The sequence below is a fragment of the Acomys minous genome (assembly GCF_964271855.1).
Source record: "Acomys minous genome assembly, chromosome: 10".
Lineage (NCBI taxonomy): Eukaryota > Metazoa > Chordata > Mammalia > Rodentia > Muridae > Acomys > Acomys minous.
In genome coordinates, this window is record NC_140491.1 from 112,785,405 (window position 1) to 112,793,824 (window position 8,420).

Consider the following 8,420-nt stretch of genomic DNA (forward strand, 5'->3'; position numbering starts at 1 on the left):
TCTTGCTGATGCAGTGATGGAGAACATCACAGAGCAAGAGACAGAGTCACACATCTGTCTGCCTATTAGCCCCCCCCTTGTTTTATGAAGCCACCAGGAATCAATCATAAGGACCCTACTTTAAAGACCTTATATCAACCTAGTCATTTCCCAAAGGCTCTACCTCTACTATCAGAAAAATGTTTCCTTCTCATAATGACTCACAATAGCGATGAAATGTTATCACCTGAAGCTTTGCATAGATGTGCTCTTACTGCCAGAAACTCCAAGAACTTCAGGACCTCTGTACCAGAGATCTGGCCTTAGCTTGTGCGTGCCACCACCACAGATTTGAGTAACTTGTATAGAAGAATATTATTTCTCAGAGTTCTGAAGATCGGGAAGTCCAAGATGAAGATGCCAGCATTTTTGTCTGGTAGGGATCTTATTTTGTGTTTATGGTGCTGCGGTTCTAAGGTGAGACTTCACACTGAGAAACATGTCCTCTGTCACTGAGCTTCACAGCTGTTGCGTGCACATTATTATTGCATCCTCTTGTGGCACCAAGTGAAAGAACCAAGGAGCTGGCATGCGAAGACCATTCCTTCAGCCCCAAGACATTGTCAAAGGGTCCTTAATCTACTTATGAAGGTGAGACCTCACATCTTAGTCACCTCCCAAAGGCCACACCTGCTGCTACAGTTTCACTGAAGGTTGAACTTCAGAGTGGATTTAGAAGGAGGACACCGTCCTTCAAAACCACAGCATGCTCCTGTTACTTAGGAAACAATGCAGATTTCAGGAGTTTAGTTTTGAGAACTGAAGATAAAGAGAGAACACTGGAAAAGAAGCTTCTCTTCCTCCTCTTGTCTCAGGGAGTTTTTAGGAACTTAATTTCAGGTAAAATATATACCTCATATTTTATAATAATAGATGGTAATAAACAGAATAAAGACAAAGAATGTTTAGACTTGCCACCTCTTTTCAGTATTGTGCTAAAACAAAAACCAAACCAACAACCAACCAACCAAAAGTTCCAAGAATGTCATGTGGTTAAGAAAAAAAAAAAAAAAAAAAAAAGAGAGAGAGAGAGAAAGAGAAAAAAAAATAAGAGGAAGAAATGAAAGGCATCCAGACTGGATTGCTAGTCAAAGATGACATGGTGCTACACGTAGAAAGTCCTAAGGGTTCCAAGGGCTTTAGAAATTATTATTTGTTTATTAAGGCTACAGGTTATGAGTCAGTATAAAATACCAACTCTGCTCCTATACACTACCAATGAACAAACCAAAAATGAAAAGGAGAAAACAGCTACTTTTACAATCACATGAGAAAATAATTAGGTACAAGTTTAACCAAAGAAACTCTAAACTTAGAATGCATGTCACATTGTTGAGAGGAGTTAAGTACTGTACGTAAAACATCCCTTATCACGCATAGACATCCCGATCCTGTTATGATGGCTCTGTTATCATGACAATGCCAACTACAGATTTTCAATTAGAGTCTCAGGAGAACCCCAGCTGACTTCTTTGTTTATACTGACAAGACAAGTTGTAAATATTAATTGAGAATGGCCTGGGATTCAGAACTGATAAAACCACATCAAACAGAAAAGAAAACTGGAGAATCAACACTTCCTAATTTCAAAAATTCCTACCAAGGTCCACCATCAGTACTATATGACACCAGCAAACTGATACACGGATAAGGGCAAGGTATGGATGGAATAAAAATACAAGTCCAGAAACAATATTTCACAATCAATTTTTCATAAGAGTACCAGGGCATTTACAGTGGACTCAGCAATGAGTCAGGTTACATTTACTGGGGAGACACACTCCCAAACTGAACCCTAATCTTTTCCTCACACCCGAACAAAAGTCAACTTAAAATGCATGAAAGAGCTAACAATAGAACTATTAGAGAAAACCAAGGGCAAATTCCATAACCTTGAACTTAGCAAATAGTCTTGACTATGACGCTAGATGTATAAGTAAGGAAAGAAAACTAATACAGACTTCATTAAAATGAGAACCTTTTATATTTCACAGGCTTTTGTTGAGAATGTGACAAGACAATCTATACTATGGGAGAAAATATTTGCAATTCATATACCTCCTGGGAGACTTGCATAGAAAATATACAAAGGACATTCATAACACTATTTAAAACAACCTTCCTGTTTCCAAGTAGTCGTAAGGAAGATATACAAGAGGCTGGTAAACACTTGAAAAGCTGCAAAACAACATTAATCATCAAAGAAATGCAAATCAAACCAAAATGAGGTATCAATTTACATCTACTCAAGATTAGAGTCAGAAGCCAGGTAAGCACTGTTAAAGACTGAGCACTCTTTCCATCTGACACTACTCATCAGAATCTAAAATTGTGCAGCTACCTTATGAGAGTCTAGCATTCCCTCAAACATTTGAACATAGAGCCACAGCAATATAGTAACTCTCCTTGTATACAACCTCGTATTAAATTGAAAGCCAATATTCAGATAGCTATTTAAAGACATGGATAGCGGTGCAGTTCACAGTAACCAGAATACAGAAAACAACCAAGTGCCCATCAGTTGATGGCAGACATGTGAAATGCACACTCAACAGAATATTGCGCAAGCATAAGTAAAGAGCCTGAGGTACATCACAACCCAGATAAATCTTGAACACATGACATCTTGAGACAGAACCAGTCACAAAGACAGTTAAATGATTCTATTCAAATGAGATACTGAAAATTAGAAAATCTATTGACGTGGAAAGCAGGTTAGTGGTGGTCTAGGGCTGGAAAATCAATGCAGAAATAGGAGGGTTAATAGCCAAAGTCCATTGCTTCTTTTCACCATAATGTTGACCTAAATTTGACCATTACTATAGTCACCGATGTGAGAGTGCTACAAACCATTGTACTGTACACGTGTACACTTAAAATGAGAGCGTTGTGTGGTATGCGTATGTGGCAATGTCTCAAAAATCAGCATTTAAAAAACAATTCTTTCTGTCTAAAAGCCTAAAGTTATAGGCACAAAACACAACAATTAAATATCTAGGAAGCAATGTTATATTTGTTTCATTAATCATTAAGTTTAATATCAACAGCAATTTCATTACCCTAGAGAGAAATGAATAAGCTAGTCTCATTTGAAGATGACTCCCTAGGAAGCGCAATAATCCTTTAGAAATCAGAGCTAACCATAAATTAAATAATTTCAAAACAAGACCATAAAATGCATTTGTATTCTGTGCACTGCCAATATGCTGCATTTAATGCGGCATGTGGGCACATTTAACTGAGTTTGATATAATAAACAGCAGACTTGCTAAAGTAAGTTTTGGGGGCCAAGTTTTCAATTGTCTGTTATCATGCCTACCCACAGACACGTGCCAAGCACCTTCAGCATAGAGCCCACAGTGAGGCCCACAGGACTGAAGCTACAGTAACAGAGCCTGCCTTGGTCTGTGCTGGGTCCTCTGCACACATGCTGTGATTGCTTAGCTTGGGACTTTTGTGAGACTCCTAACAATGGTAGTGGGGGTGTCTCTGACTCTTGCCTGTTCTTGGGACTCTTTTCCTCCTACTGTGTTGAATACTAGGGTTTGATATCAGGGTTTGTGCGTTGTCTTATTGCATCTTGTTATGCCATGTTCAGTTGATATCACTGGGAGGCCTGCTTTTTTTTTTTTTTAAATGGAAACAGAGGAGCAGTGGATGTGGAGAGGAGTGGAGGGGAGGGATGGGGGTCTTGGAGGAGGGGAGGCTGCTGAGGTCAGGATGTATTGTATGTTTTGAGAGAAGAATAAAAAACCAAACACAAGTGACTTGGGTTTATACTTGTCTGGACTCATGTCTTGGTTTTCAGGGACTCTTGGTGCCAGCCTTCATCTCCAATTCTGACAGCAATTCTTTATTTGACACCAGTCACACGATGAGATCTGTGCCTTCATGAAAGAATAAGGATGATACGATGTGATAAACCACTGAAAAATTAGCTCATTTTTTATGCAAATGTTCTTATTAAGAGAAAATGTCTTTGTGTCAAGAAAGAAGAATTAAGGGCCTAATCTATGGATGGCTGAGAAATTGGATCTGGTGTGGAAAATTATTCTTCCATTTGGCTATTTTTGTAGTTGTAATCTGGCCAGTTATAAAGATGGCAAGCAATGAGACACTTTGGATACAGCAAGCATGTTTGGATGGCCCAGCTCTTGTTTACAGGTTATATGATTTGAACAAGTTGTCTAAGCCTGAACTTCAGTTCTGAAAGTTGTGAACCAACAAGATAATATATATATATATACACATATATATGTATATATGTATATGTATCACCATCAAGTTAAATAATAATATTTCTAATAATAGCAGATAATCCCGCCCCCTGAAAAACCCCTTTCCACTGAAACACTCTGGAATTTCAATGTGAAATAGGATTATGAACAATGAAATCATTGGCTATTTCAGAAATGTTGCTTGGTCCATAGTAAACTAGTAATGGGATACACACACACACACACACATACCCTTTATATGCTTTCTCGGTCTCTGACTCCTTATAATACCCAGTTAAATACTTACAATATAGCTCCTTCTGAAAGCTGAGGTTATCACAGGAACCATAGCTCTTTATGTCTTCTGTTGGTAGAATACTATTTTATTCAAGTTTATTCTTGTTACATCTCAATGGTTATCCCATCCCTTGTATCCTCCCATTCTTCCCTTCCTCCCATTTTCCCCTTATTCCCCTCCCCTATGACTGTTCCTGAGGGGGATTATCTCCCCCTGTAGAATACTATTTTTAATTATTCCTGTCTCACTGGCAATGGCACTGCTCATACAGATTGCCTTCTATTATGTTGACATTGCAAAGTGTTTAAGGCCTGATAGGATCTACTAAGCCTCACTCTTGGCACCCAGTGCCCATTGAGTGAATGCTGGAGTGAGTAAACAGAACAGAAAAAAAAATAACTAAAGGTAAAAGAAAGGGGAGACCAAGCATACCTGTTACTTTTCTGTTGCTCTGATGAGTTACCCTGAGCAAGGCAGCTTATAGAAGAGAGAACTTCTCTGGGCTTGTGGTTTTGGACGGATAAGAATCCATCAGAGTGAGGAGGCCCGACAGTGGGCAGGCATGGTGTTTGGACCAGACAGCTGAGTGGTCATGTCCTTTATTGCAAGTGTGAAGCAGAAAAGAGCACACTGCAAGTAGGAAGAGGCTAATCTGAAAGAATGTCCCTGGTGACAAACTCCCTTCAGCAGGACCACATCGCCTAAACCTCTTTCCAAACAACACCATGGGCTGGGAACAGACTGCTTAAATACTAAGCCTATGTGTGTGTGTGTGTGTGGGGGGGGCATTTCTCACTCAAACCACCACAGCAAGTTATCTTCCTCTTGGCATCAAGAGAAGGCAATTTGAATGAGATCAGATTCCCATGATCTGTCCATCCTTGTAACACTGAATGTGCTTGGATTGGGGGAAAAGACTGAGTTCTGGGTGGTTTTCTATGTTCCTTCACTCTGTGCTCTTAACATGGCATCGTTCCTGATACCTGACAGAATCTTTGCTTTGGCTTTTGAGGTGGGGCTGCTCCTGTTAACAGCTCTAACCATTTGCTTGGTAAAAGGTTTTGTGGGAAAATGTTGGAGTTCTTACGAACTGGCTTTTGATATATTAGTGTTTAGTAATAGCCACGGAGTAATAATGCTTAACGAACTTTAGTGTCTCAGTGATAAGCCATTTTTTAAAAAGATTTTATTTGTTTATGTATACAATGCTCTGTCTGCATGTACACCTGCAGGCCAGAAGAGGGCATCAGATTACATTATAGATGGTTGTGAGCCACCATGTGGTTGCTGGGAATTGAACTCAGAACCTTTGGAAGAGCAGGTGGTGCTCTTAACCACTGAGCCATCTCTCCAGCCCCATTTTTAAGTTTAAATAAGAAGGGGGCATACTAAGAGTAAGGCATACGACAGGCTAAGCTTTTGATTGGTGTGAAATATAATCTAAGTGATGAAGCCTTGTTTAGTGTGGGGAAGTTAGCGGACACATGCAGGTGCACCCAGCCTACTGGGAGACATCCTGAGACACTCAGTCTCTGTAGAGAGAGTATGTGTGGAGTAAATGGTGTTTGGAGATGCCAAGGAAATCACACTTTCATGTTTTTGTAAATTTGCTAATGGTAACTCTGTCCTGTTGACTTACGAGTGGATATTGCCAACTTCTGGATCTTGAGACATATAAAACTCAAGTGTTATTTTTAGTTCATTAACTTTTAAATGACATCATTTATTACTTTGGGACACTTTCTGAGACTGTATCACCCATAAAGTGAGAAAGGATGACTATGTCTCTCTTTATATGATTCAGCCGAATGCTTCCTGTACTCGCTGCGCTGCTTCCAGGAATCACTCAGGATGAGACCAAGAGAACGCAGGAGCTTCTGTGCAGCACTCACTTGGTATTGCTTGTGTGGCTTTCGGCTTTAATAAAGGAGCTATTCTCTTTCATTGCTGTTACTTTTCTGTTGCTGTCAAAAAAAAAAAACACCCCAAACAAAACAAAAACCCACAACAACTCCAGAGCCAAAAGCAACCTAAGAAAGAAAGGTTTTTTGTTTGTTTGTTTGTTTGTTTAAGTTAAAAGGTCCACAGGTGATTCAGACAAGGGGGATGGGGGAGGGATGGGGGGATGGGGGAAGAGATATTAATTTGGGTGTGATGTGGTTTTTTCCTCAGTGAATAATTTTCTTATGACTTACAAGTGAGAAAGTTGAGGCTTAACTAAATTAAAAAACTTGTCTAATTGCAGAATGACACAGCACTGCCTTCTGGACCACACTCAGTGTTTTTTTTCTTTCCCTTCTGTGCCTTAACTACTACCTAATATTTTATTTTTTGTATGTGTTTTTCATTTGTTATTTTGTTTCATTTTGTTTTGTTTCTTGTTTTTTTGTTTTTTGTTTTTGTTTCTTTTTGTTTTTTTGAGACAGGGTTTCTTTGTGTAGCCTTGGCTGTCCTAGACTCGCTCTGTAGACCAGGCTGGCCTTGAACTCACAGTGATCCACCCGGCTCTGCCTCCTGAGTGCTGAGATTAAAGGTGTGCGCTACCACGTGCGACTCATTTGTTATTTTTTAAAAAGCTGTGACCTTACCATCTCATTTGAAGTTTATCCGATTCAAGTCAAAATAAGAAGAGTTTGGAAATTCCACTGTGTGTTTCCTCCCTGTACTCCTGCAGCCCACTTCCTTCCGGCACCACGGGTTGCTCCCCAGAGCCACGAAGCTGTGTGTATTCCCATGTACTGTGCATACATGTGCCAATTACTTCATTTTCTTGTAGACCCCAGGTACTATCAATATCGCCAATTTCCTACTCTAGCATATTGAAATAAGTTCTCTCTCCCTTTTTTTTTTGTAGTTATGTGATGAATTTGGAAGTTGAATGCACTTCATTACAGTGATAACTGCCAGCATTTACTAAATGCATTCTTTAGGGTGGTTATCTGCGGAATTCCGTTTTCAGATCACCTCTTGAATCCTGACACTATCTTTGTGACTTTTCTAATCATCTGCATTCTATAGGAGAAACTGAGGCATGGTGAGGTCATTGGTGTGCTCACAGGCACAGAGTTAAGCCTTGACTACGGATTTGAGTTTAGAGTTTGAGTTAAGGGCTTGTGTTCTTCAGATCTCTGAGTCAAATGCCTTCTTTCCATGTTTCTTGTTCTTCAGCCTTCTTCTTCTGTTTATTTATATAAGAACCCAATGCAAATTTATCACCGAGGTCACAGAATGTGTTTCCATTGCCTTGGATTTGTAGATGGTCCAAAGGTCAACATATCATTGGACAACATAATAGCTCTTAGAAATCCTCAGGCTTATAAAAGTGTTATGCTATTACCTAGTAAGAATTACTTCATGTGTTTTGTTTTGAGATGGATACATTTCTTGGCATTCTTTTTCAGTGTCCCAAAATAGTCGTTCAGATGATGTGCATGAAATTGTTTAAATGAATATGCAGTAGTTAGCCCTACTTAAGCTATCCTTAAGTACTTAGAAAAACAAAACGTAATTTTCCTTTTTCCAAGATGTAGTTGCTGAGAGAAAAGATATTACATAATTTTAGCTGGCAGAGGATGTTTGTACCAACCAAGCAAGTTAAAAATTACAGAGAAATTTCCAAGCAAACTTGTCTCTCTGAGATGTTGACTTCCCTTCTCCTGTTGACATAAAAAAGGTCACTGGCTCCGATTAACGTGGTCTGCTTCCATCTGTAAAGTGAATGCTGCAACACTACTGTTCTTATTCTCACTTTCTTGATGTGTTCATTGCCTGACAAATGTTTTGTCTTTGAATTATTTTTACTGAATGCGCTTAAAGGAATTAAGAAAAAAAATTTCTGCTTCACTTTAGTACCAGAAGCCAGTCAG

The 8,420-nt window shown here is 39.3% G+C and overlaps 1 long non-coding RNA gene across 1 annotated transcript; it reads left to right on the forward strand.

Moving 5' to 3' along the window:
* Positions 1-143: 143 nt before the first annotated feature.
* On the forward strand, positions 144-6,442 carry LOC311606978. Its single transcript, XR_014782485.1, has 3 exons — positions 144-879; positions 2,034-2,308; positions 6,359-6,442. It is a non-coding gene; the product is annotated as an uncharacterized lncRNA (long non-coding RNA).
* The last annotated feature ends 1,978 nt before the right edge of the window (positions 6,443-8,420 follow it).